Below are 27,360 nucleotides of genomic sequence, written 5' to 3'. Positions count from 1 at the left end.
ACGCTTGGTCAGGACAATGACTCACACTTGCCCTTGTCGCAGGATCTATGCCTAGGGGAACCCATGGTAAGGTGGGACTGGCAGGTGAGTCCCCGGTGGTTTGGGTTTGCTGCCCTCAAGGGATGGGGTTAGAAGGGATTCACAGATGTCCCCTGTCTTCTACCCGGCCCCACCTAAGACTCTCAGGTAACTAATCTGGGTCTCCTGGAGGAAGGCGCCGTTACACGTACCATGTGGTCTGTTGTTACACTGCCTCGCCCTCTTTGGCACCAGCTGAGTGTGGACAGGAGGCCAGGCCTAACCAGAGATGGGGGTGGTATGTCTCGGAACCCGTTTACTGCCTGTGTTTTGCTTGATGGGTATGATCTTCCCTGTGCTGTGCCTGTTCAACGTCTTACGCCTGATCCCTGGTTGGAGTGGAGGGAATCCGTTTGTGGGCTGGGCAAGGAGAGTGGCCTCGCTGAGAGATGAGTTCGATTGCTGGGTCTATAGCAAGATGGCATTGTCATTCTCTGGATTTCCATGGACTGGTGACCCGATAACTACTTGGCCCCAGAATCTTCCCACCTCTTGGACTCTTGATACCCTTGAGCTTCTGTTGTGCATTGCACTTGTGTTTGATGGCTGTGCACCTCCGCATACCTGAGCTCAGGGACTGTCTTGGATGAGGGGCAGACCAAGATGGTAAGGGTCATGCAAGGTATGTGGGGGGGTGGAGTGTCTGGTCAGGCCACTTGAGGTGGCTGTTCTCTTGCTCTCTGTACATCCCCTGCTGGACCAGTCCCCGCTTCCCCTGCTCCCTCACCCATGAACGTGCTTACCCCCTGCCCCCGCTGGTAACTAATGATCGCTCTAATCATGAGGCCAGAAGGGCTCCACCTGCTAGTTATTAAAGGGAAAAAAAATCTACCCTCGTGATGGTCATTAACCTGGGGGACTGGGAGGGACATGGCCCATCTGCTGGTTTCCCTGCTGACTGATGAGCCAACCTGGCATCATTTTCCTTTATAAATGGAAGCCTCCTTCTCACCAGGATGGTGAAGGTTGCTTCCCTGTCCTGCCTGCCTCCAGCCACACATCATGGGGGGAGTTGCTCCAGGACCTCTTGCTTTGGATGTGTAAGACTCCCTGCCCGGTGAACCACTGGTTTTTCCCTATCTCTAGGTTCTTCCTTTGGTTTCAAGACTGGACACATATCAGGCTTGCAGACCTGTGGGGTGCATCCCAATACCTCTTAAATACATGGAAATTATCTTGCTAACAGACTCCAAGTTTGCTCTACACATAAATGAAAGGATACTGGGGATCTGGACGGCCTTACCTTTACATGAAATGCGGTAAGCAAACAGCAGAAGGCAAGGAGAGTATGCGTTCCAGGTAAGTCTTTGTCTCAGTGACACTTGGCTCACATTCCAGGCCTTTCTCCCACATCCTATTTTTGCTCTGCCTTTATTTAGGATAATTATGACATTTGTACTCTCAAGCTGAGTTCCTCTGGGGTTGCTCAACGGCTAGCTTTTGGCCTCAGTCTTATGTTATGTATAGAAGGCAAATTGTATGTAGTCTTTTTGTTGAAATTGAAAAATGAAACATTAACTTTGGATTAAACATTACATATTCCTTTTTTTTTTTTTTTTGGCACTGAACATTGAGTCCTTGTCTCTTTTCTAGAGTTACACTTAATCATACTTGGAAGTACAGTCCGGGGGAAACAAAATAATAATAAATAACAAAATCGCTACTGCTTACTGAGCACTTAACTCTCTGACAGCTACTGCGCTAATTTCATAAACAAAATTCACATTTTCACCTTCTTACAGTTAGAGAAAAAGACAAAGCTTAGTTTCCTTCAGGTCATATGACTAGACAAAAGCAATGCCAGAACTTCCATGCAACTCTCTCAGGCTTCAAATATGTAGGTCAGAGCAATGCCCACTGAGCCCCAAATATTGAGCATCTAAATTTTTACACATTGTGTTTCTTCCAGTCCATTCAACCCAGCTGTAACTGCTTTGGCCTGTAAAAGAATTTTTGAGAATGTTTTTAAAACATTTGAATAAAACATTCTCATTTAGTCAATATCTACATGGACATAGACTCTCTCCTGCCATGTCAACAAAGGATATTGTGGCCATCAAGTCGTTGGCCACTGCGGCTCGCCCTGTGGTGCCCTGAGGGGAATTCAGGATGAAGAAAGCGGGTTACCCACCACCACCACGCCATCGCCTTCGCAGCTAATCCCAGTGGTGCATCCAGAAGGGAATTCAGGATGGAGGAAAAACAGGATACTGGCCCAAGAGAAGGTACATATCAAAGGAATAAGTTCAACAAAGCCAGACTCTTGAATCTTCCCATGTAGAGAAAAGGGCTAAATTCATTAAGGTCCCATTTTCTTCAACAGTAATCTTGGGATGTTCCGACCACCTGGATTTTTTGGCCAAAACTCCTAAATATCCTGGCTCCTGCCTGACCTCTTTGGAACTGGCGCTCGGAGCTGTCAGAGTTCGTATCTGGACTTCAGTCCTCAGTAATCCCACTGAATTCTCAACTCTGAGGTTATGTGGTGTTGTCTCTTGTTTGTGTTTTTTCCAGTTGACAGTCATGGTGACCAACTAAGGGACCCCGAGAAGACGTCTCTACTTTGCCTGAACGCTGTCATGGCTGTGGTACCAGCAGAAGCCTCTCGCGTCCATCGGCTTCTTCAGAGTCCACGTGACTTGGGAATAGTCTTTCCTGAATCTTAGACCCCTTACTGGCTGTTGGTGCTAAGGATCCACATTCGGTGCTGGCCAGCTCTTCCCTGGAGGGGTAGGTACGCCTTGAAACCTGGTTTAAAGAAGTGCATGGGTTGTCCTCCGTTAAAAGACCCAATCGTCTGTGATAATCTGTGTGGGAAAATGATCGGAGCGAGAATGGATGTGGTGTACGGCAGAAATTATCACAACATTGTAAATCAACTATACTTGGGTAAAACTTTAAAAAATGGAAAAAAAAAAAAAAGACCTGGGACTCTACATGGAGCTTAGACAAGATGCAGAGTGCGTTATCTCAGCTGAAAGACCAGGAGGACTTTGATCAGTTGAAAGACTCTGAGCGGAGTTGGATGAGTAATTAGGTGGGAGACGGGCCTGTCTTTTTTTGTTTGAATTGGCTTTAATAGCTTGTCAAAATAAAAGCGAAGATAGCTCATGAGAGCTTTCAGTTGCAAAGAGGGGACATCTCTTCACCGTCTGCAACGGGGCTTTCGATGGCGAGGAAGAAACTCTTAGGAGTGGGGGAGGCAAGTCCCCCTGCCGGGCAGCCGTCCCTCTAGGGACACCCACTCATCTTGAATGAAAACATTGCTGCCAGAGAGACATGCACAAGACCTGGCCACTCAGTGATCCGAGCACCCGTGGTTAAAATGATAACATCCCCTGAGAATTGACAGAGTCAGACAAAAGACGGCTCAGAATCCCAGTCTGTTTGACTGCCAAGTATTTCTTTTAAGGTCAGAATTCGAAAACAATGTTTGATCTAACTTTGTGTACGCAATCGAAGAAGCCCATCTGAGTCATTTTCAGGGGGAGATGTCCTTTAATTCCCAATGAAGTAAGGACTTTGAAGTGTAAATTTTGTACATCCATAAACCTGGCTGAGGGGTTCGTTGAAGACTAGCAATCTGTCCTTCCTTTTTGTCATGACAGCTTTGTTCCCTATCCCGAGGTCTGTCTGTGGAGATAGAATAACCAGTGATGATCTTGTGGTGAGTCCAAGTCCTCTTGGTGAGCCGAATTCTCCTAGAATTTCTTTTTCCTTTTTTCTTTTTGTCCGGCCACGGCATACGGAGTTCCTAGGACAGGGACCAGCTGCAGCCGTGCCAGATGCTTGAATCCGCTGCAACTGGCCGGGGATTGAACCCTCGACCTGTGCTGTGGCAGTTGGATTCTTAACCCACTGCACCACAGGGCATGCTCCCTAACTCCTCTAGTTTTTATCCTACAGGAGTGGTTCCAGCTCTTAGGTTCCTCGGTTCTCCCTTCTGTAGTCTAAGTCCACCATGGGTGCTCCTAGGTGATGTTGGGGAGTAAATTTTCTGAATCTTCTATAGACAACATCTCTCCCCCTGTCATGTGGGAACACCTCTTGGGTCTTACTGATTTCAGTCATTATTAAGACATTTCACAAATGGCTGCACAATGGGTCCTTTAAATTGGAGAAGCTTCTGCATTGGTGAATTTTTACAGCATCCTCAATATAAACAGCTATTTGGCTGATACCTATAAAAAAAGGTTAAAAGGTGGAAAAATTATATAACAGTTAATCTAAGGACACCCTTAATTTAAACAAACAAAAGGCTTGGGGAAGCCCTATTCATGGTCGTCTCCTTCCCCTCAGTGGGTCTCAAGACGCTGCTAAGAACATTCATGTTAATTAGGTTGATTAACAAGGAAGTAAGAAAAAACTGCAGGAAAGTCTAGAGACTGATTTTCAACGAGGAAATTTTAAAAGGACTACACATATATCTTAGTCCTGAGATACATCTTCAGATGGTTTTTAAGAAATAAAGTGGACGTGAAAAGGATTGAGACAGGGAGTTCCCATTGTGGCTCAGTGATAATGAACCCAACTAGTATCCATGAGGATGCGAGTTTTGATCTCTGGCCTTGCTCAAAGGGTTAAGGATCTGGCATGGCTGTGGCAGAGGCCAGCAGCTGTAGCTCTAATTCAACGCCTAGCCTGGAAATTTCCATATGCTGCCATTGCAGCCTCAAAAAAAAAAAAAAAAAAAAAAGGATTAAAACAAAGGTTTGATATACTACCTAAGATTGGATGGGACAGAGAGACCCGAGACCCCCTTTTAGTTCCCAACATTAAAGGGCCTCAAACAAGTTTGTTCTATTTGCTCCAGTTTAACTACATACTTTTTTTTTTTTTTTCCTCCATAGAGCAGCATCTGGAGGTTCCCAGGCTAGGGGTCAAATCAGAGCTGCAGCTGTGGGCCTACACCACAGCCACCCCAGCATGGGATCCAAGCCACATCTATGATCAGATCCATATCTCACTGAGTGAGGCTAAGGATAGATCCCGCATCCTCACAGATGCTATGTTGGGTTCTTGATCTGCTGAGCTACAATGGGAACTCCTAAGTACTTACTTTAGAAGGCTGGGGAAAAAATTGCACTGAGATAGCTGGCCAGTTACTAGGGACAACAGTTAGGCCAATTAATCAAGTTAAAAAATTGACAAAAGAGCCTGCATCCCTTGGCTCAATTCCTCACTGGGAACCCTAGATCCTTTTTTATATATGTGGGGATAAATAGAAAAAATTTTAGCAAGACCAAGGCTTGTTGATTGGGTCCTAATGGAACCTACAACCTAAAGGTATAAAAGATAGGATTAAGATGAAATTATATAAAAATTGGTACATTTATTTTGAATTAATATTGCACTGCAGGAGTTCCCGTCGTGGCGCAGTGGTTAACGAATCCGACTAGGAACCATGAGGTTGCGGGTTCGGTCCCTGCCCTTGCTCAGTGGGTTAACGATCCGGCGTTGCTGTGAGCTGTGGTGTAGGTTGCAGACGAGGCTCGGATCCCGCGTTGCTATGGCTCTGGCGTAGGCCGGTGGCTATAGCTCCAATTGGAGGTTCCCTAGCCTGGGAACCTCCATATGCCGTGGAAGCGGCCCAAGAAATGGCAAAAAGACAAAAAAAAAATATTGCACTGCAGTATAGGTGGCTTACAATGTTATATCAGTTTTAGGTGTAAAGAAAGGTGATTCAGTTATATATTTGTGATAGAGCTATCCCTTTTCAGATTCTTTTCCCATATAGGTTATTAGAGACTGTTGACTAGAGTTCCTTATCCTATATAGAAAGTTCTCACTGATTATTTTATAGATAGTAGTGTGTATATGTCACTCCCAAACTCCAAATTTATCTCCCTTCCTATACCTTTCATCTTGGGTGACTATAAGTTTTTTTTTCTAAGTCTGTGAATCTTTCTCTGTTTTGCAAATAAGTTTATATCACTTTTTTTTAGATTCCACGTATAGGTAGTATCATACAATATTGGTGGTCTTTGTCTAACTTACTTAATATGATCATTTCTAAGACCATCCATGTGGCTGAAAATGGCATTATTTAATTCATTTTTATGGCTAAGTAATATTCCATTGTATATATGTACCACATTTTTAATACACTTTTCTGTCTGTGGACATTTAGGTTACTCCCCTGTTTTGACCATTGTAATAGGGCTGCAATGAACATAGGAGTGCATTTATCTTTTTGAATTATGGTTTTTGTCGGGATAGATGCCCAGGAGTGGAATTGGTAGATTATATGGCAGTTACATTTTTAGTTTTTTGAGGAACTTTCATACTAATTTCTATAGTGGTCGTACCAATCTACATTCCTACCAACAGTGTAAGAGGGTTCCCTTTTCTCTGCACCCACTCCAGCATTTACTATTTGTAGACTGTTTTATAAAATTTAAAAATTTTTCTGGGATGCATGTATCTACTCGAATTATGGTTGGAAATGGGTGTTGGATTTTGTCAAAATCTGTCTCTGCGTCTAATTGAGATAATCATATGGTTTTGACTCTTTAATTTGTTAATGTGGTCTGTCATACTGACTGATGTGCTGATACTGAAAAGTCTTTGCCATCAGTGGGATAAATCCCACATGATTATGGTGTATAATCCCCTTAATATATCGTTAGGTTTGGTTTTCATACTTGGTGAGAATTTTTGTGTCTGTGTTCATCAATGACATTGGCTTATGATCTTTTTTGTCGTAACTTTGTCTAGTTTTGGCATCAGGGTAATGGTGGCCTCATGGAATGAGTTTGGGTGCATTCCTTCCTCTGCAACTTTTTGGAATAGTTGCAGAAGGATAGGTATTAACTCTCCTTTGTGTCCCCCTCCCCTTTTTTCCCCCTTTTTTTTAAGCTTTATTGAAGTATAGTTGATTTACAATGTTGTGATAATTTCTGCTGTGCAAGTGATTCGGTTGTACAAATACACACATCCATTCTTTTTCAGAGTCTTTTCCTATACAGATTATCACAGAATTTTGGGAAGAGTTCCCTGTGCTGTGCAATAGGTTCCCACTGGCCAGTCATTTCATATACTGCAGTGTGCAAGGCCAATCCCAAACCCTCATCCTTCCCTTCTCCCATCCCCCACCAATCCCCTTTGGTAAACATAGTAAGTTTGTTGTCAAAGTCTCTGAGTCTGTTTCTGTTTTACAAATAAGTTCATTTGAATCTATTTTTTTAAATTCCACATATAAATGATACCATATGATGTTTGTCTTTCACTGTCTAACCTCACTTAGTATGATAATCTCTAGGTTCATCCATGTTACTGCAGTTGGCATTATTTCATCCTTTTTTATGGCTAATATTCCATTGTATATATGCACCTCATCTTTTTTGTCCATTCCCCTGTTGATGGGCTTTAGGTTTCTGCCCTCTCTTGGCTATTGTGAATACAGCTGCAATGAACATTGGGGTGCATGTCTTTTTTCAAAACAGATTTCTCCAGATAAATGCCCAAGAGTAGGATTGCTGGATCATAGGGTATTTCTATTTTTAGTTTTTTGAGGAAGCTCCATACTGTTTTCCATGTAGTTGTATCACTTTACATCCCCACCAACAGTGCAGGAGGGTTCCCTTTCTCTACATCCTCTCCAACATTATTGTTTATAGACTTTTTATGATGGCCAATCTGAATGGTGTACAGTGGTGTGTCTTTGTAGTTTTGATTTGCATTTTGTAATTAGCAATGTTGAACACCTTTTTTTTTCTTTTTTTTTTTTTTGCCATCTGTGTGTCGTCTTTGGAGAAATGTCTATTTAGATCTTCTGCCCATTTTTTTACTGGGTGCTTTTTGTTTGACATCGAGCTGAATGAGCTGTTTGTATATTTGAAAGATTAATCCCTTGTCAATTGCATCATTTGCAAATATTTTCTCCCATTCTGTGGGTTGTCTCTTCACTTTTTTATGGGTTCTTCTGTGCAAAAGATTTTGGCTTTAATTAGGTTTCATTTGTTTATTTTTTATTTTATTGTCATTACTCTGGGAGGTAGATCTGAGAAGGTATTGCTGTGGTTTCTGTCAGAGTGTTTGGCCTATGTCAGAGAGTGTTTGGCCTGTGTTTTCCCTGTTTTATAGTATCCAGTCTTAACATTTAGATCTTTAATCCATTTTAAGTTTAATTTGTATATGGTGTTAAGAGAGTGTTCTGATTTTGTTCTTTAGCATGTAGCTGTCGAGTTTTTCCAGCACCACTTACTGAAGAGACTGTCTTTTTTCTCCATTTGATATTCTTGACTCCTAGGTCATACATTAATTGACTATAGGTGCGTGGGTTTATTTCTGGGCTTTCTTTTCTGTGCCATTGATCGATGTGTCTGTTATTTTGTGCCACTACCATACTGTTTTGATGACTGTGGCTTTGTAATATAGTCTGTGGTCTGACTGTACCAGCTCCATTTTTCTTTGTCAGGATTGCTTTGGCTCTTTGGTGTCTTTGGCATTGCCATACAAATTTAAAAAAAATTTTTTTCCAGTTCTGTGAAAAATGCCATTGGTAATTTGATAGGAATTGCATTGAGTCTGTAGATTGCCCTGGGGATTATCTGTTTTTATCAACTTTGATTTCATTCATCAGTATCTTACAGTTTTTGGAGTACATGTCTTTTGTCTCTTTGGGTAGGTTTATTCATAGGTATTTTATTTTTTTGATGTGATGGTAAATGGGATTGTTCCCCCAATTTCTCTTTCTGATCTTTTGTCTGTATATAGAAATGCAATTGATTTCTGTGTGTTAATTTTGTACCCTGCAACTTTGCCAAGTTCATTGATGAGCTCTAACAGTTGTCTGGTAATATCTTTAGGATTGTCAGGTCCAGTATCGTGTCCTCTGCAAACAGTGATAGTTTTACCTCTTCCTTTCCAGTCTGGATTCCTTTTATTTCTTTTTCTGCTCTGATGACTATGGATAGGACTTCGAAAACTATGTTGAATAGAAATGATGAGAGTGGACATTCTTGTCTTGTTCCTGATCTTAGCAGGAATTCTTTCAGCTTTTCCCCATTGAGAATAATGTTAGCTGTGGGTTTGTCATATATGGCTTTTGTTATGTTGAGGTGGGTTCCTTCTTTGACAACTTGATGGAGGGTTTTTATGAGAAACGACTATTGGGTGTGTCAAAAACTTTTTCTGAATCTGTGGAGATGATCATACGGTTTAGGTTCTCTAATTTGTTTTGTGTATCACACTGATTGATTTGTGGATATATTTTCTTAAATTTTTATTTCCCCAATAGGTTTTTTTCCCTACTGTACAGCATGGTGACCCAGTTACACATACATGTAAACATTCTATTTTCTCACATTATCATGCTCCATCATAAGTGACTAGACATAGTTGGCAGTGCTACACAGCAGGATCTCATTTCTAACCCATTCCTAAGGAAATAGTTTGCATCTATTAACCCCAAGCTCCCAATCCACCCCACTCCCTCTCCCTCCCCCTTGGCAACCACAAGTCTATTCTCCAAGTCCTTGATTTTCTTGTCTGTGGAAAGGTTCATTTGTGCTGTATATTAGATTCCAGATATAAGTGATATCACATGGTATTTTTCTTTCTCTTTCTGACTTACTTCACTTAGTATGAGAGTCTCTCATTCCATCCATGTTGCTGCAAATGGCATTATTTTGTTCTTTTTTATGGCTGAGTAGTAGTCCATTTTGTATATATACCACATCTTCCTAATCCAGTCGTCTGTTGATGGACATTTGGGTTGTTTCCATGTCTTGGCTATTGCGAATAGTGCTGCAATGAACATGCAGGTGCATGTGTCTTTTTTAAGGAAGGTTTTGTCTGGATATATGCCCAAGAGTAGAATTGCTGGGTCATATAGTAGTTCTATGTATAGATTTCTAAGGTACCTCCATACTGTTTTTAATAGTGGTTGTACCAGCTTACATTCCCACCAACAGTGCAGGAGGGTTCCCTTTTCTCCACACCCCCTCCAGCATTTGTTATTTGTGGACTTTTAATAAGGGCAATTCTGACTGGTGTGAGGTGGTATCTCGTGGTAGTTTTGATTTGCATTTCTCTAATACTCAATGATGTTGAGCATTTTTTCATGTGCTTGTTGGACATCTGTACATCTTTCTTGGAAAAATGTCTATTCAGGTCTTTTGCCCATTTTTCCATTGGGTGGTTGGCTTTTTTGCTGTTGAGTTGGAGAAGTTGCTTGTATATTCTAGAGATTAAGCCCTTGTCCATTGCATCATTTGAAACTATTTTCTCCCATTCTGTAAGTTGTCTTTTTGTTTTCTGTATGGTTTCCTTTGGTGTACAAAAGCTTGTCAGCTTGATTAAGTCCCATTCATTTATTTTTTTTCTTTTCTGTTGCTTTGGGAGACTGACGTTAGAAAATATACATAAGGTTTATGTCAGAGAATGTTTTTGCCTATGTTCTCTCTCTCTCTTTTTCTTTTTTCTTTTTCTTTTTTTTTTTTTTTGTCTTTTTGCCATTTCTTGGGCTGCTCCAGTGGCATGTGGAGGTTCCCAGGCTAGGGGTCCAATCAGAGCTGTAGCCACTGGCCTACACCAGAGCCACAGCCATGCAGGATCTGAGCCACGTCTGCAACCTACACCACAGCTCACAGCAACACCGAATCGTTAACCCACTGAGCAAGGGCAGGGATCGAACCCGCAACCTCATGGTTCCTAGTCGGATTCGTTAACCACTGCGGCACAACGGGAACTCCTTGCCTATGTTCTCTTAAAGGAGTTTAATGGTGTCTTGTCTTATATTTAAGTCATTAAGCCACTTTGAGTTTATTTTCATGCATGGCATGAGGGCATGTTCTAGTTTCATTTATTTGCATGCAGCTGTCCAGGTTTCCCAGCAGTACTTGCTGAAAAGACTTTTTTCCCATTTTATGTTCTTGCCTCCTTTGTCAAAGATTAATTGCCCATAGGTGTCTGGGTTTATTTCTGGGTTCTCTATTCTGTTCCATTTGTCTGTAAGTCTGTTTTAGTACCAGTACCACACTGTCTTGATAACTGTGGCTTTGTAATATTGCCTGAAGTCTGAGAGAGTTATGCCTCCTGCTTGGTTTTTGTTTCTCAGAATTGCTTTGGCAATTCTGGGTCTTTTGTGGTTCCATATAAATTTTTGGATTGTTTGTTCTAGTTCTGTGAAAAATGTCATGGATAATTTGATAGGGATTGCATTAAATCTGTAGATTGCTTTGGGTAGTAGGGCCATTTTTACAATATTAATTTTTCCCACCCAGGAGCATGGAATATCTTTCCATGTCTTTACATCTTCTTTAATTTCCTTGATGAATGTTTTATTGTTCTTGGCATATAAGTCCTTTACCTCCTTGGTCAGGTGTATTCCCAGGTATTTCATTTTTGGGGGGTGCAAATATTGTATTTTTGTATTCCTTTTCTAATATTTCATTGTTGTTACACAGAAATGTGACTGATTTTTGGACGTTAATCTTATACCCTGCTACTTTGCTGAATTTGTTGATCAGTTCAAAAGTAGTTTTTGGGGAGTTCCCGTCATGGCGCAGTGGTTAACGAATCCGAGTAGGAACCATGAGGTTGCAGGTTCGATCCCTGGTCTCACTCGGTGGGGTAAAGGATCCGGCGCTGCCCTGAGCTGTGGTGTAGGTCGCAGACGCGGTTCGGATCCCGCATTGCTGTGGCTCTGGTGTAGGCTGGCGGCTGCAGCTCCGATTTGACCCCTAGCCTAGGAACCTCCATATGCCGTGGGAGCAGCCCAAGAAATACCAAAAAGCCAAAAAAGAAAAAAAAAGAAAAAAAAGGCAAAAAGACCAAAAAGAACAACAACAACAACAAAAAAAAAAACCCAGTAGTTTTTGGATTGAGTCCTTAGGGTTTTCTATATATAGTATCATGTCATCTGCATACAGTGACAGTTTTACCTCTTCTCTTCCTATTTGGATGCATTTTATTTCTTCTTTTTGTCTGATTGTTGTGGCTAGGAGTTCCAGTACTATGTTGAATAACAGTAGTGAGAGTGGACATTCTTGTCTTGTTCCAGATTTTAGTGGGAAGGCTTTCAGCTTTTCTCCATTGAGTATTATATTTGCTGTGAGTTTGTTGTAAATGTCTTTGATTATGCTAAGGTATGTTCCCTCTATACCCACTTTGGTAAGAGTTTTTATCATGAATGGATGTTGTACTTTGTCAAATGCTTTTTCTGCATCTATTGAGATGATCATGTGGTTTTTGACTCGTCCTTTGTTAATGTGGTGTATGACTTTGTTTGATTTGCGTATGTTGAACCATCCTTGTACACCTGGGATGAATCCCAAATGGTCATGGTGTATGATCTTTTTTATATGTTGTTGGATTCAGATGGTTAAAATTTTGAGAATTTTTGCATCTATATTCATCAAAGATGCTGGCCTATAGTTTTCTTTTTTGGTAGTATCTTTGTCTGGTTTTGGAATTAGGGTGATGGTGGCATCATAGAATGTCTTTGGGAATGTTCCCTCTTCTTCAACCTTTGGAAATAGTTTAAGGAGGATGTGTATAAGTTCCCCTTTGTATGTTTGTAGAATTCACCTGTGCAGCCATCTGGTCCTGGGCTTTTATTTGTAGCGAGTGTTTTTATGATACATTCAATTTCATTTCTAGTAATCGGTCTGTTCAGTTGATCTATTTCTTCTTGATTCAGTTTTGGCAGGCTGTAAGTCTTGAGAAAGTTGTCCATTTCTTCTAGGTTGTCAAATTTGTTGGCACACAATTGTTCATAGTATTCTCTCATGTTTGTTTTTTTTGTTTTGTTTTTTTGTATTTCTGTAGTATCCGTTGTGACTTCTCCTTTTTCATTTCCTACTTTATTGGGATTTTTTCTCTCCTCTTCTTGGTGAGTCTAGCCAGAGGTTTGTCAATTTTGTTTACCTTTTCAAAGAACCAGCTCTTGGTTTTAATGATTTCTTATATTGTTTTTTGAATCTCTGTTTTATTGATTTCCTCTCTGATCTTTATGATTTCCTTCCTTCTGCTGACTTAAGGTTTTGCTTGTTCTTCTTTTTCTAATTCATTTAGGTGTTGGGTTAAATTGTCAATTTGAGATTTGTCTTCTTTTTTGAGAAGGCCTGTATTGCTATGAATTTCCCTCTGAGCACTGCTTTTGCAGCAGCCCATAGATTTTGAGTGGTTGTGTCTTCATTATCATTTGTCTCAAGGTATTTTTTAATATCCTTGATTTCCTCATTGACGCATTGGTTTTTAGTAGTATGTTGTTTAGTCTCCTTGTAGTTAGTGTTTTTTCTCATTTCTTTTCCTGTGGTTGATTTCTAGTTTCATGCCATTGTGGTCAGAGGAGATACTTGAAATAATTTCTATACTCTTAAATTTGTTGATGTTAGCTTTGTGCCCCAGCATGTGATCAATTCTTAAGAATGTTCATGTGCACTTGAGAAGAATGTATATTCTGATTTTTTTTTTTTTGGATATAATGTCCTGAAAATGTCAATTAAGTCTAACTTTTCTATTGTGTCCTTTGGGATCTCTGTTGCTTTACTGATTTTCTGTCTAGAGGGTCTGTCCATTGATGGGAGTGGGGTGTTAAAATCTCCTACTGTGATTGTATTCCCATCAATTTCTCCTTTTATGTCTGTTAGTATTTGTTGGAGGTATCTGGGTGCTCCTATATTAGGGGCATATATATTGACAATTGTAATATCCTCTTCTTGAATGGATCCTTTAACCACTAAATAGTTTCCTTGTCTTTTTTTAATGTTTTAAAGTCTTATTTTGTCTGATATGAGTATTGCAACTCCTGCTTTCCTGTCTTGTCCATTGGCATGAAATATCTTTTCCCATCCCCTCACTTTCAATCTATATGTGTCCTTTGCCCTAAGGTGAGTCTCTCGTGAACAGTGAATTGTAGGCTCTTGCTTTTTCATCTAATCAGCTATTCTGTGTCTTTTGATTGGAGCATTCAGTCCATTGATATTTAAGGTGATTATTTGATAGATATGTATTTATTGCCATTTTAAACCTTGTTTTCCAGTTGATTCTTTGTTTCTCTTCTTTTTTTTTGGTTGGATAGTTTCCATTTATGTTATGCTTGAATACTTTTTCAGTTTCTCTGAATTTATTGTTTACTTTTGATTTGTGGTTGCCCTGTTTTTTAAGCATGTTAAGCCCTTCCTATATCTGCTTGCTTTTGCCTGGTACTCGTATAGGCTCCGACACATTGTTAAAAAAAATAATTTTTAAAATTCTATGTTTTCTTATTTTCCTTCCCCACATTGTATGATTTCGATGTCTTTTGTTTGTTTTTAGCTATCTTAATGTTTAGATCTGTATGCTGGCTTATTTAAGTGACTGCTTTCCAACTGTGGTTTCCTCCATCCTAATTTTTCTTTTTTCTCTTTTCTCTCTATCTCTCTCTCTTTTTTCTTTTTAATTTAGAGAAGCTCTTTTAGTGTTGCTTTTAGAATGGGTTTAGTATTGCTGTACTCTTTTAGCTTTTGTTTGTTGGAGAAATTCTTTATTTCCTCTTCTATTTTAAATGATATTCTTGCTGGATAGAATATTCTAGGTTGCAGATTTTTTCCTTTCAGCACTTTAAATATATCTTGCCACTCCTTTCTGGCCTGTAGTGTTTGTGTAGAGAAATCAACTGATAGCCTTATGGGGATTCTCTTGTAATTAATGCTTTGCTTTTCTCTTGCTGTCTTTAGAATCCTCTCTTTAACTTTTGCCATTTTTATTATAATATGTCTTGGCATGCCCTGTTGGGGTTCAACTTATTTGAGGCCCTCTGTACTTCCTGTATCTTGATATCAGTATCCTTTAGATTTGGAAAGTTTTCAGCCATTATTTCTTGAAATATATTTTCAATCCCCTTTTCTTTTTCTTCTTCTTGTGGAATTCCTATTATGTGTAGATGGGCCTGCTTTATATTATCCCATAGGTCTCTTATATTGCTTTCATTTTTTTTCATTTGGTTTTCTGTCTGCTGTCCTGATTGGGTGATTTCCATTATTTTATCTTCCCTGTCACTAATTTGTTCCTCTGCATTGCTCTTTATTGCCTTCAGCTCAGTTGGTATCTCTGCAAATGAATTTTCTCATTTTTCTGTGTTCCTCCTTATGTTTTCTAGTTCCTTTCTAAAGGAATCTGCTTTACTGTTCATATCCTCTCTTAATTCCTTCAGTATTTTCAGTATCTCCGTTTTGAACTCAATGTCTGTCAGTCTGCAGAGGTCTGTTTCTTGCCCTTTTTGGAGGTTTTAAGTTCTTCTGCCACCATTCAGTTGATGTTCTGTGTGAGTAGTTTTACATATAAATGTGTTTTTTTTAATGTGTTGTGGGAGAAGGTCTGCGTGACCTCTTATTCCTCCACCATCTTTCTCTGATTTGTGGATATTGAAAAATCCTTGAATCCCTGGGATAAGTCCCACTTGATTATGGTGTAAGATCCTTTTAAGGTATTGTTGGCTTAGAATTTTGTTGAACTTTTTGTCTAGATTCATCAATGGCATTAGCCTGTAACTTTCTCGTTGTATCTTTGTCTTGTTTGAGTATCAGGGTGGTGGGAGCCTCATTGGATGAGGTTGGCAGTATTTGTTTCTCTGCACATTTTTGGATTAGTTTCAGAAGGATAGGTGTTAACTCTTCTCTAAATGTTTGATAGAATTTACCTGTAAATCCATCTGGTCCTGGACATTTGTTTGTTGTATATTTTTTTAATCACAGTTTCAATTTCAGTAGTTGTGGTTAGTCTGTTCATATTTTCTATTTCTTCCTGGTTCAGTCTTGGAAGATTATACCTTTTCTTCTGTTTTATTGGCTTATAGTTGCTTGTGGTATTCTCTTTGATCCTTGTATTTCTGTAGTGTTGCTTGTAACTTTTCCTTTTTGATTTCTAATTTTATTTGTGCTCTTTCCATTTTTTTATGAGTCTGGTTAACAGTTTATCAATTGTATTAATCTTTTCAGAGAACCAGCTTTTATTTTCATTGATCTTTTCTATTGTTTTCTTCATCTCAATTTCATTCATTTCTGCTCTGATCTTTATGTCTTCTTTCCTTCTATCCTCAGGTTTGTTTGTTTGTTTGTTTTTTGTATTTCTTTCTATAGTTGGTTTACATGTAAGTTTAGGTTGTTTTGAGTTTTTTCTTCTTTACTGTGGTATGCATATATTGATGTAAACTTCCCTCTTAGAACTTCTACTGCCTCATCCCATAGATTTTCGATGGTCCTGTTTTGTTGTCATTAGTCTCTAGGTGTTTTTAAACTTCCTCTTTTGTTTCATCAGCAATTCATTGGTTGGTTGGTAATATTGTCCTTCAACTGTTGGTGTTGTTTATACTTTTTTCTTGTATTTGATTCCTAATCTCCTAGCATTGTGGTAATATGCTTAATATTATTTCAACTTTCTAAAATTTACTGAGGCTTGGTTTATGGCTCAAGATGTGATCTATCTTGGAGAATGTTTCATGTGCATTTGAGAAGAAACTATTCTGCTGCTTTTGGATGAAATGTCCAATAAATATCAATTAAGTCTACCTTGTATAATGTGTCTTTAAATTCTCTTTCTTTATTGATTTTCTATCTGAATGATCTGTCCGTTGCTGTAAGTGGAGTGTTACAACTCCCCATTTTTTGTGTGTGTGTTATTGTTGATTTCTTTTATAGATGTTAGCATTTGCTTATTTATTCAGGTGCTCCTTTGTTAGGTTCCTATATATTTAGAATTATTATATATTCTTCTCAGCTTGAGTTTACCATGTCCATGAGTTTGTGTCTTTTCTGTAGATAGGTTCACTTGTGCCATATATTAGATTCCAGATAAAAGTGATATCATAGCGCTATTTGTCTTTTTTTTTTTCTGACTTATTTCACTTAGTATGAGAGCCTCTATTTCCATCCATGTTGCTGCACATGGTATTATGTTGTTCTTTTTTATGGCTGAGTAGTATTCCATTGTGTGTATGTACCCCATCTTATTGATCCATTCATTTGTTGATGGACTTTTAGGTTGTTTACATGTCTTGGCTACTGTGAATAGTGCTGCTATGAAAATGAGGGTGCATGTATCTTTCAATGAAAGTTTTGTCTGGATATATGCCCAGGACACTGATTGCTGGATCATATATTCAGTTGATTGGTGGTTCTATATTCAGTTTTTTAAGGTACCTTCATACTATTTTCCATAGTGATTATACCAATTTACCTTCCCACCAACAGTGTAGGAAGGTTAGCTTTTCTCCACACACTCTCTAGCGTTTGTTATTTGTAGACTTACTAATGATGGCCATTCTGACTGGTGTGAAGTGGTACCTCATTGTAGTTTTGGTTGGCATTTCTGTAATAATTAGTGATACTGCATATTTTTTCATGTGCTTATTGGCCATCTAGTATGTCTTCTTTGGAGAAATGTCTATTCAAGCATTCTGTCCATGTTTCAGATGGGTTGTTTGGGGGTTTTTTGTTGTTGTTGTTTTTTGTTTTTATTTTTTGCTGTTTGAGATGTATGAGTTGTTAGTATATTTTGGAGATGAAGCCCATTGTCAGTTGCATTATTTGAAACTATTTTCTCCCATTCTGTAGTCTGCCCCCTCCCCCACCACTGCCTTTTTGTGGTTTCCTTTGCTGCACAAAAGCTCTTAAATTTGATTAGGTCCCATTGGTTTATTTTTGTTGTTATTTCTGTTGCCTTGGGAGACTGATACAAGAGAACATTTGTATGGTCACTGTCAGAATGTTTTGCCTACCTTCTCTTCTAGGAATTTTATGGTGTTTATCTAATGTTTAAGTCTTTAAGCCATTTTTAGTTTATTTTTGTGCATGGTGTGAGGGTGTGTTCTAGTTTCATTGATTTACATGCAGCTGTCTAGTTTTCCCAGCAGTACTTGCTGAAAATACTGTCTTTTTCCCATTTGATATTTTTGTCTCTGTTGTCAAAGATTAATTGACCATAGACATCTGGGCTTATTTCTGAGTTCTCTATTCTGTCTATTGGTCTGTATGTCTGTTTTTGTACCAGTACCACACTGTCTTGATTGCTGTAGCTTTGTTATACTGTCTAAAGTCTGAGAGAGTTATGCCTCCTGCTTGATTTTTGTTCCTTAGGATTGTTTTGGCAATTCTGGGTCTTCTGTGGTTCCATATAAATAGTTTGTTCTAGTTGTGTGAAAAATGTCATGGGTAATTTCATAGGGATCACATTGAATCCATAGATTGCTTTTTGTAGTATGGCCATTTTAACAATATTCATTTTTTGAATCTAGAAGTATGCAATATCTTTCCATTTCTTTGAATCCTCTTTAGTTTCCTTGATTAATGTTGTATAGTTCTCAGCATATAAGTCTTTCACCTCCTTGGTCAGCTTCATTCCTAGGAATTTAATTTTTGGGGGTGCAATGTTAAAAGGTATTGTATTTTTATATTCCTTTTCTAATATTTCATTGTTAGTATACAGAAATGCAACTGATTTCTTAATGTTAATCTTGTATCCTGCTACTTTGCTGAATTCATTGATTTAGATTGATTAGTTTGAGTAGATTATATGTGTCCTGTGGCTAGGACTTCCAATATTATGTTGAATAAAACTGGTGGGAGTGGGCATCCTTGTCTTGTTCCAGATTTTAGCAGGAAGGCTTTCAGCTTTTCTCCACTGAGTATTATATTTGCTGTCAGTTTGTCATAAATGGTTTTGATTACATTAAGGTATGTTCCCTCTATACCCACTTCAGTAAAAGTTTTGATCATGAATGGATGTTGGACTTTGTCAAATGGTTTTTCTGCATCTGTTGAGATGATCATGTGGTTTTTAGACTTTTCTTTTGTTAATGTGGTATATGGTGTTGATTGCTTTGCATATGTTGAACCATCCTTGTGACCTTGGGATGAATCCCACTTGTTCATGTTGTATGATCTTTTTTATATATTTTTGGATTTGGTTGGCTAAAATTTTGTTGGGAATGTTTGTGTCTCTAGTCATCAAAGATATTGGCCTAAGTTTTCTTTTTTGGTAATATCTTTGTCTGGTTTTGATATTAGGGTGATGGTGGCTTCATAGAATGTCTTGCGGGTTATTCATTCTTCTTCAACATTTTGGAATAGCTTAAGAAGGATGAGGTATAAGCTCTTCTTTGTATGTTTAGTAGAATTCACCTTTGAAGCCTCTGGTCCTGGACCAGAGTATTTTTATTACATATTCAATTTAGTTTCTAGTGATCAGTCTGTTCAGTTGATCTATTTCTTGTTTCAGTTTGGGGAAGTGAGGGAATGGAGAAATATATTTTATGCGAATTGAAAAGATAGGAAAGTAGGGGTTCCAATACTCATAGCAGACAAAATTGACTTTAAAATGAAGGCCATAAAGAAAAAGAAGGACACTATTTAATGATAAAATGATGTATTCAAGAAGAGGATATTACACTCATCAATATATATGCCTGTAATATAGGAGCACCCAAATACCTACAAAAAAATACTAACAGACACAAAAGGAGAAATTGATGGGAATAGAGTAATACTTAGAGACTTTAACATCCCAGTCATATAAATGGACAGATCCTCCAGACAGAAAATCAATAAGGTAACAGAGATCCTAAATGACAACAGAAAATTTAGACTTAATTGACATTTTTAGAACATCCAAAAAAAGCAAACTATACATTCTTTTCATGTGAACATGGAACGTTCTCAAGGATTGACCATGTAACTGTGGCTAACCTCAACAAATTTAAGAGTAAGAAATTATTTCAACTATCTTCCCTGACCACAATGGCATGAAAGTAGAAATCAACCAAGAAAAATAAATGAAAAAAATCTGACTACATGGAGACTAAATAACATGGTACTGAAAAACCAACTGGTCAATAAGAAAATCAAAAGGGAAATTTAAAAATACCTCGATACAAATGATAATGAAAACATAACCATTCAAAATCTATGGGATGCTGCAAAAGAAGTTCTTAGAGGGAAATTCATAGTGATATAGGCCATCCTTAAAAAAGAGGAAATATCTCAAATCAACAATTTAACTGACAACCTGAGAGAATTAGAAAAAGAATAAAAAAAACCTAAAGTCAGCAGAAGGAAGGAAATCATAAAGATCACAGAGGAAGTCAATAAAATAGAGATTCAAAGAACAGTACAAGTCAATAGATTTGTGGTTGCCAAGGGGGAGGGAGAGGGAGTGGGATCGATTGGGAGCTTGGAGTTAATAGATGCAAACTATTGCTTTTGGAATGGATTAGCCATGAGATCCTGCTGTGTAGCACTGAGAACCATGTCTAGTCACTTATGACAGAGCATGATAATGGGAGAAAAAATAATGTATACATGTATGTATAACTGGGTCACCATGCTGTACAGTGGAAAAAAAATTGCATTGGGGCAATAACAATTTAAAAAAAATTTTAAGTACAAAAAAAAATCAATAAAACCAAGAGCTGGTTCTTTGAAAGGGTAAACAAAAATGACAAACCTCTGGCCAGACTCACCAAGGGGAGAGAAAGAACTCAAACAAAATAAGAAATGAAAAAGGAGAAATCTCAATGGATACTGCAGAAATACAAAACAAACTGTAAGATAATACTATGAACACTTATAAGCCAACAAATTTGACAACCTAGAAGAAATGGACAACTTTCTAGAGACATACACCCTGCCAAAACTGTTGGAGATTTTTCTTTTCTGCCTAGGGATGTTCCTTCACTATTTATTGTAAAATTGGTTTGGTGCAGTTGAACTCTCTTAGCTTTTGCTTGTCAGTAAAGCTTTTGGTTTCTCTATCAAATTTGAATGAAAAAGCTTTGCTGGTAGAGCGATTTTGGTGGTCGTATTTAAGTATGTAATTCCACTCCCTTCTGGCCAACAATTTCTGCTGAAAAATCAGCTGATAAACTTTGGGGTTTCCCTTGTTATTTGTTGCTTTTCCCTTGTTACTTTTAATATGTTTTCATTGTTGTTAATTTTTGTCAGTGTGATTAATGTGTTTTCACGTGTTCCTCCTTGGGTTTATTCTGTATAGGGCTCTGTGCTTACTGGACTTGAGTGAGTGTTGCCCTTCCCAGATTAGGGAAGTTTTTAGCTATAATTTCTTCAAATATTTTCTCTGGCTCTTTCTTTCTCTCTTCTCCTTCTGCAACCCATATTCAGTGAATGTTGGTATGTTTAATGTTTTCTCAGAGGTCTCTTAAGACTATCCTTACTTCTTTTTATTCTTTTTTTTAAGTTATTTTTTGTGGCATTTATTTCCACCACTCTCCCTTCCAGCTCACTTAATTGTTTTTCTGCCTCATTCATTCTGCTATTGATTCCTTATAATGTATTTTTTATGTTACTGTATTTTTCACCTCTAATGTTATTTAAATCTTCTACTTCGTTAAACACTTATTCTCTGCCAATGCCCCCATCCTTTTTCTAAGATCTTTGATCGTCTCTACTATCATTACTCTGAATTCTTTTTCAGGTAGATTGCCAGTTTCCTCTCACCACTTCACTTATTTGTTCTGGAGTTTTATTTTGTTTTTATCTGTACCATATTTCTCTGCCATCTCATTTTGTCTAACTTTATGTTAGTAGTCTCGTTTCCACAGACTGCAGTATCTTAGTTATTCTTCCTTCTGGTGTCTGCCCTGTGCTAGGTGAGGTTGGTCCAGGGGCTTGTGTTGGCCTCCTGGTGAGAGGGACTGGTACCTGCCCACTTGTGGATGGAGCTGGATCTCATCCCTCTGGCAGTCAGGACCATTCAAGGGATGTGTTTAGAGGCAGCTAGGGGCTCAGGAAGACTTTAGGCAGCCTCTCTGTTGATGGATGGGGCCGTGTTCCCACCCTGTTCATTGTTTGGCCTGAGGCATCCCTGCAATAGACCCTGTAGGGTGGGTGGGACCAGTATTGTTCCCAAATGGTTACCTCCAGGAGAACTCAAGTAAATCAATATTCCCTGGGGCCTCTGCCCCAGTGTCCTTTCCCTCACAGTGAGCCACAACCAGCCCTTGCCTCCCCCAGGAGACCCTCCAAGACCCACAGGTAGGTCTGACCAAGGCTCCTATGGAGTTACTGCTTTTCCTTGGGTCCCAGTGCATGTAAGAACTTTTGTATACCCACCAAGAGTGGAGTCTCTGTTTCCCCCAGTCCTGTGGTTCTCCTCAAGCCCCACTGGCTTCAAAGCCAAATTGCTCTGGAGGCTCCCAATGCCAGACCTTCTGCCTGGGGAGGCTGGGGAGCCTGGCATGAGGCTCAGAATTCACTCCTATGGGAGAACCTCTGTAATAGTTATTTTCTAGTTTGTGGGATGCCCATCTGGTGGGTATGGGATTTGAATATACCATGAAAGCACCCCTTGTACTACTCATTGTGGCTCTTTTTTGTCTTAGGATGTGAGATACCTGTTTTGGTAGGGTCTATGGGTTTTTTTTTGTTTTGTTTTGTTTTGTTTTGTTTTAGAGCTGCACCCATGTCATGAAGTTCTCAGTATAGGAGTCAAATTGGAGCTGTTGCTGCTGGCCCATATCACAGCCACAGCAACATGGGATCTGAGCTGCATCTGCGACCTACACCAGAGCTCATGGCGATGGCAGATCCCTAACCCACTGAGCAAGGCCAGGAATTTAACCCATATCCTCCTGGACACTAGATGAGTTCATTACAGCTGAGCCACAATGGGAACTCCAGTTTCTAGTCTTTTTTGTCAATCGTTGTTTGGCAGTGAGTTGCGATTTTGGTGTTTTTGTGAAAGGAGATAAGCTCGAGTCCTTCTAGTCCACCATATTGTCCAGAATCCCACCCAGACTTAGTCATTTTTGCCAACTGGTGAGGGCAAAATGGCTTTCTTTCTAATTGGCTTACCTAGAAAGACTAGTTGATCCTTCTTTGTGAGAGTTTCAACTGAGAACCTTCTGCTCTTTTCTACACAACAGCCATTCTGTGCTCTCTACACTTCCTGCTTCTTTCAGTTTTCTCCATATATTTTCAATCATATGCAGTCTTCTCACTCTATAATTTCTTTTTTTTTTGTCTTTTTGTTGTTGTTGTTGTTGTTGCTATTTCTTCGGCTGCTCCCGAGGCATATGGAGGTTCCCAGGCTAGGGGTCCAATTGGAACTGTAGCCTCCGGCCTACGCCAGAGCCACAGCAACGCAGGATCCGAGCTGCGTCTGCAACCTACACCACAGCTCACGGCAACGCCGGATCGTTAACCCACTGAGCAAGGGCAGGGACCGAACCCGCAACCTCATGGTTCCTAGTCGGATTCGTTAACCACTGCGCCACAACGGGAACTCCTCACTCTATAATTTCTACTGATTGAAGTGGGAATGCCATGGTATTCTTTGGTCGTCTTTGCTTCCAGTCTGATTCAGTCTTAGTAAAGTCACAGCTCCTATAGATACAGATCAAGTTTGGAGCATCCTACTTAACAAGGCTACGACGAAGCATTCTTAATACATGCCAAGTTGGATTATTGTGCATAAGGAGTTTGAAGCCAAGTCACATCAAGAGTGCTTGAAGGTCTAAGGTGTCTGGTTTGGAGAGGGGTAAAGGTAGGAAGGATGACTGTAATGTAGAAGAAAGCAGAGCGAGGAGTTCCCATTGTGACTCAATGGGTTAAGGACCTAGTGTTGTCTCTGGAGGATGTGGGTTCAATCCCTGGTTTCTCCCAGTGAGTTAAGGAATCTGGCATTGCTGTAAGCTATGGCATAGGTTAACACCTAGCTCAGGAATTTCCATATGCTGCAAGTGCAGCAGTAAAAGGAAAAAAAAAAAAAAAAAAGAAGAAAGAAGAAAGCAAAGTGAGCAAAGAAAGGCCAGCAACAGCAGTTGGTGAGCTGCTCACCAATTGAGGAAGTGTGAGTGGTGGGCAAGGACAAATTCATAGGGAAACAGAAAGCTCTGAAAGATTTATGGAAATGAAGCCCTGAAAAGGGAGTTTTGTGCACAGTCGGGTTGAGGTAGGCTGGTGCAGAACTGGATTTCATTTCTCTCTCTTTTGAGAGAACAAAGTTTTCTTGGGATATTGCTTTTGGTGTATGTTTCTTTACCTTTTAAGTGACTTATATTTGCTTTTGAAATATTTTGGTACTTTGGTTAAATGAATAAGTATTGTTTCACAATGACTTACGATCTTATTTGACCAGGTGTTTTGAAATCTTTTTGGTATTTTTGACAAACTTCTCAAATACCAAATTCTAATTGAAGTTCTTTTGACCTCCAGCTAACTCTGGGATGCTTCAAAGGAGCCCTAAGGCATCTCCAGGGAATATTAAACTAATTAAGCCTATTTGGTATGTTAAATTACTTGAAGCATTATCGAATGTTTGGAGGTAAACCTTTGATATACTATATGGGTAAGTATCATTAATACTGATATTCCAAAATTTGAAATTTCTAAAAATTGTGATATGTCCTGGTATGTTATCAGTCATAATTCTAATTATTATCTTAAAGTATTGTATGTCAGAAATAGCCAAGTTTCTTTTCATTCGCATTATAATCAGATCTTTAGCCATGCCATTTTAAGTCTTTTTGTTATTTAAAGATAATCATTGTTTTACTCTGATGCTTTTATAAAATGGACATCTTCAAGAAGATTCATAAAAGGACTTTTTCATAAATGTGTGCTAACTTTCATATCATACCACTGAATTTGGGCAGGAATTAACAAAAGTAATTTAAAAACTGATGACTTCAAGCAGATCAACAGGAATTAGTCACAAAGAATTGAATGACTTGATAAATGTGACAATTTTCTGACTCCTGAAATATACTGGCTTTTAATCTTTTCCAGAAAATAGTTCCTCTATGCAAACTATGATCTATAACAAGTTGATAAAGTATACCTTTGTAAATGATGATGAAACCTTGATCTTTTTCTCTCTACCTGATGCTTCCAGAATTTGGCTTCTCTAGCTGGCTCCCCTGTGGACTTGATGGCTTGTTGCAACCAGATTTAAACTAGTTATACAAATCATTGTTTTAATTTGCTCTCTTACTATTTTCAAAGTACTTGTACCTTGTGTTTCTCTCTGACCTACAACCATGACTTAATGTTACTAACTCTATTACCTGTGTCTTTTCTGTTTCATATGATCGTTACTCTCGCATCACCCAACATGTAACCAGGCCGCTGACAAAATTAATGATGGTTGAAAGTCTTGAGGCAGCTGATCACACATAACTCTACATAGAATAATGGTAATAGTGTAACTCTAGGTATGGGAAGAAGCAATAAGAGAAAACATTTACTAGATCCTAAGAGACTAGTAAGACAGGTGATGCAGAGAATTTTAGATGATTCATAGAGCCTCATCCAAAAAACATTGAATAGCATATCAAAGAGTCTTTGCCTGATGTAGGAATGAGCCTTCCTAGCACCATGGGACAAAATTGGTTATGAAATGCATCCCAAACAATGGTCGAATTTGGGACCAAGAGGAAACATTATGGACATAGAATGATGCCTGCCATTTCAGTAAATTAATGTTGAGTCCACCAAGCCATGAGCCGCTGCAGCCACCCCTGACTGCACTGAGGGGATTCAGGGTGGAGAAAAACTGGGTATTGGCCAGATACAGTTAAGGTGAATATCAAAGAAGTGATTCAATAAGCCTAAACTATTGTATCTTTACGTAAGTACAAGACTATTAAGTTCATTAACTTGAGATGTATGGTTTTCCTTAATAGTAATCTTTTGATATTCTGACCACCTATTCCCCCCGCCCCCCTTCTTTTTTGGCTGCCCCAGAGCATAAGGGCCAGGGATCAGATCCAGGCCACAGGTGTGATCTCTGCCACAGCTGTGGCAACGCCAGATCCTGTTAACCCAGCGTGCTGGGCTGGGGATCGAACTTTCATCCTGGTGCTGCAGAGATGCCGCCAATCCCATCGTGCCAAAGCAGAAACTCCTGTTTGTGGTTTTGATGTCGTGGGCTTTTTTTGTTTTTTGTTTTTTTACAAAAACTCTTACATATCCTGACTTCTGTCTTAGCTCTTCAGGAAGAGCCTCTCTGAGCTATCTGAGAAGCTGTATCCTGGACTTAAGTCCTCAGTAAGTCCACTGAATGAAACATAATTCTCGAGCTTTTTTTCCCAGTTTATTTTATTTATTTATTTTTTTGGCTACGCTTGCAGCATGTAGAAGATCCTGGGCCAGGGATCGAACTGGTATCTGACAACGCCAGCTCCCTAACCCACTGAGCCATCAAGGAATTCCCAATTCTCAACTTTGAAGTTGAGCATCTTTTTTTTTCAGTTGACAGCTATCTGTTTCACTCTTCCTGGGAACAAGGCACTGTGCTAGCTGGGGAATCTAAAGATGACAGCACTTGTTCTTTGGGAAGGCCAGGCCACAGTGGGAGAGACAGAACGGAACTGGGTGGCGATCTGTGTTGTACCAGAGCTCTGCAGCGAGTGCACGGAGGGTCACAGCTTCACCGAGGCTGGTCGGGAAGAACACCTCTGGAACGGCAACCGGCGAGCAGGACTGGAAGGTGAGGGGGGACCCCTGGGGACAGAGCTCGGGGCAGAGTAAATGACGAGCACAAATGCCCTCAGGTGGGAGCCATCTTGCTTCTTGAAGGAAAAAAAGAGGCCACTGTAGCCGGAGGGCAGCGAATGCGGAAGACCCCCCACCACACACACACCAAGGGGGAGGGGAGGGGAGGTCAAAGATGAAGGCGGAGGGGCCACATCCATACTGTCAAGTCTTGAGCTTTTACACGGAGGAAGATGGGAAAGCCCTGAAAGCTGCTGAGCCCGAGAGCCTCGGAACTATTGTTTTAACGCAGGCTTTTCAAGAAGCAGTCTGGCCGGCCGTGCAAGGGTGACAGTGAGAGACAGTTGAGCGGCGCTGCAGTCATCCAGGTAAGAGACGCTGGTGGCCTGGGCCTTGGTGGCTGATGGAGGTAGGAGAGATGATAAGCTGTTTCTTACATTGCCATACGATGTGCGGAAGGAAGGGGAGGTGGAGGGTGAGACCAAGGCTTCCAGGATGTCTCAAGGTGTCCAGCCTGAGCACCTCGAGGGGAAGCTCGTTGCCATTGATCACGCTGGGAGGACCAGGGGAAGAACCGATGGGTGGGTGGTTGCTGGGGGCTGGAGCGCAGCAGAGGTTGGCTTTGGACATATTGAGACTGCTTTCTAGGCTTTGCAGGTGGAGACATTGCTCGTGCAGTGCAAATAGAGCCAGGATAGACAAGGAGCTGGAATTTGATGAAGACAATACTCAAAAGCTTAAAAAAAAAAAAGTGTGTGTGGGAGGATTATAAAATCACCCTCTTGAAAAACTGTCAAGGCTTTTTTTATATTTATGTCACGACTGTTTTTATATCACTTAGATCTAT

General features: G+C 39.7%; 1 long non-coding RNA gene across 2 annotated transcripts; it reads left to right on the top strand.

The window, feature by feature from the left end:
- Positions 1-1,668: 1,668 nt before the first annotated feature.
- Positions 1,669-26,876, top strand: LOC125131561 (uncharacterized). Of its 2 annotated transcripts, XR_007135972.1 has the most exons (4): positions 1,669-2,303; positions 2,593-2,808; positions 26,271-26,508; positions 26,806-26,876. It is a non-coding gene; the product is annotated as an uncharacterized LOC125131561 (long non-coding RNA). The 2 variants fall into 2 exon arrangements; XR_007135973.1 differs by lacking the exons at positions 1,669-2,303; positions 2,593-2,808 and adding an exon at positions 24,220-24,366.
- Positions 26,877-27,360: the final 484 nt, after the last annotated feature.

This window comes from Phacochoerus africanus, chromosome 7 (genome assembly GCF_016906955.1).
Source record: "Phacochoerus africanus isolate WHEZ1 chromosome 7, ROS_Pafr_v1, whole genome shotgun sequence".
Taxonomy (NCBI): domain Eukaryota; kingdom Metazoa; phylum Chordata; class Mammalia; order Artiodactyla; family Suidae; genus Phacochoerus; species Phacochoerus africanus.
This window is presented reverse-complemented; position numbering and strand designations above follow the sequence as displayed.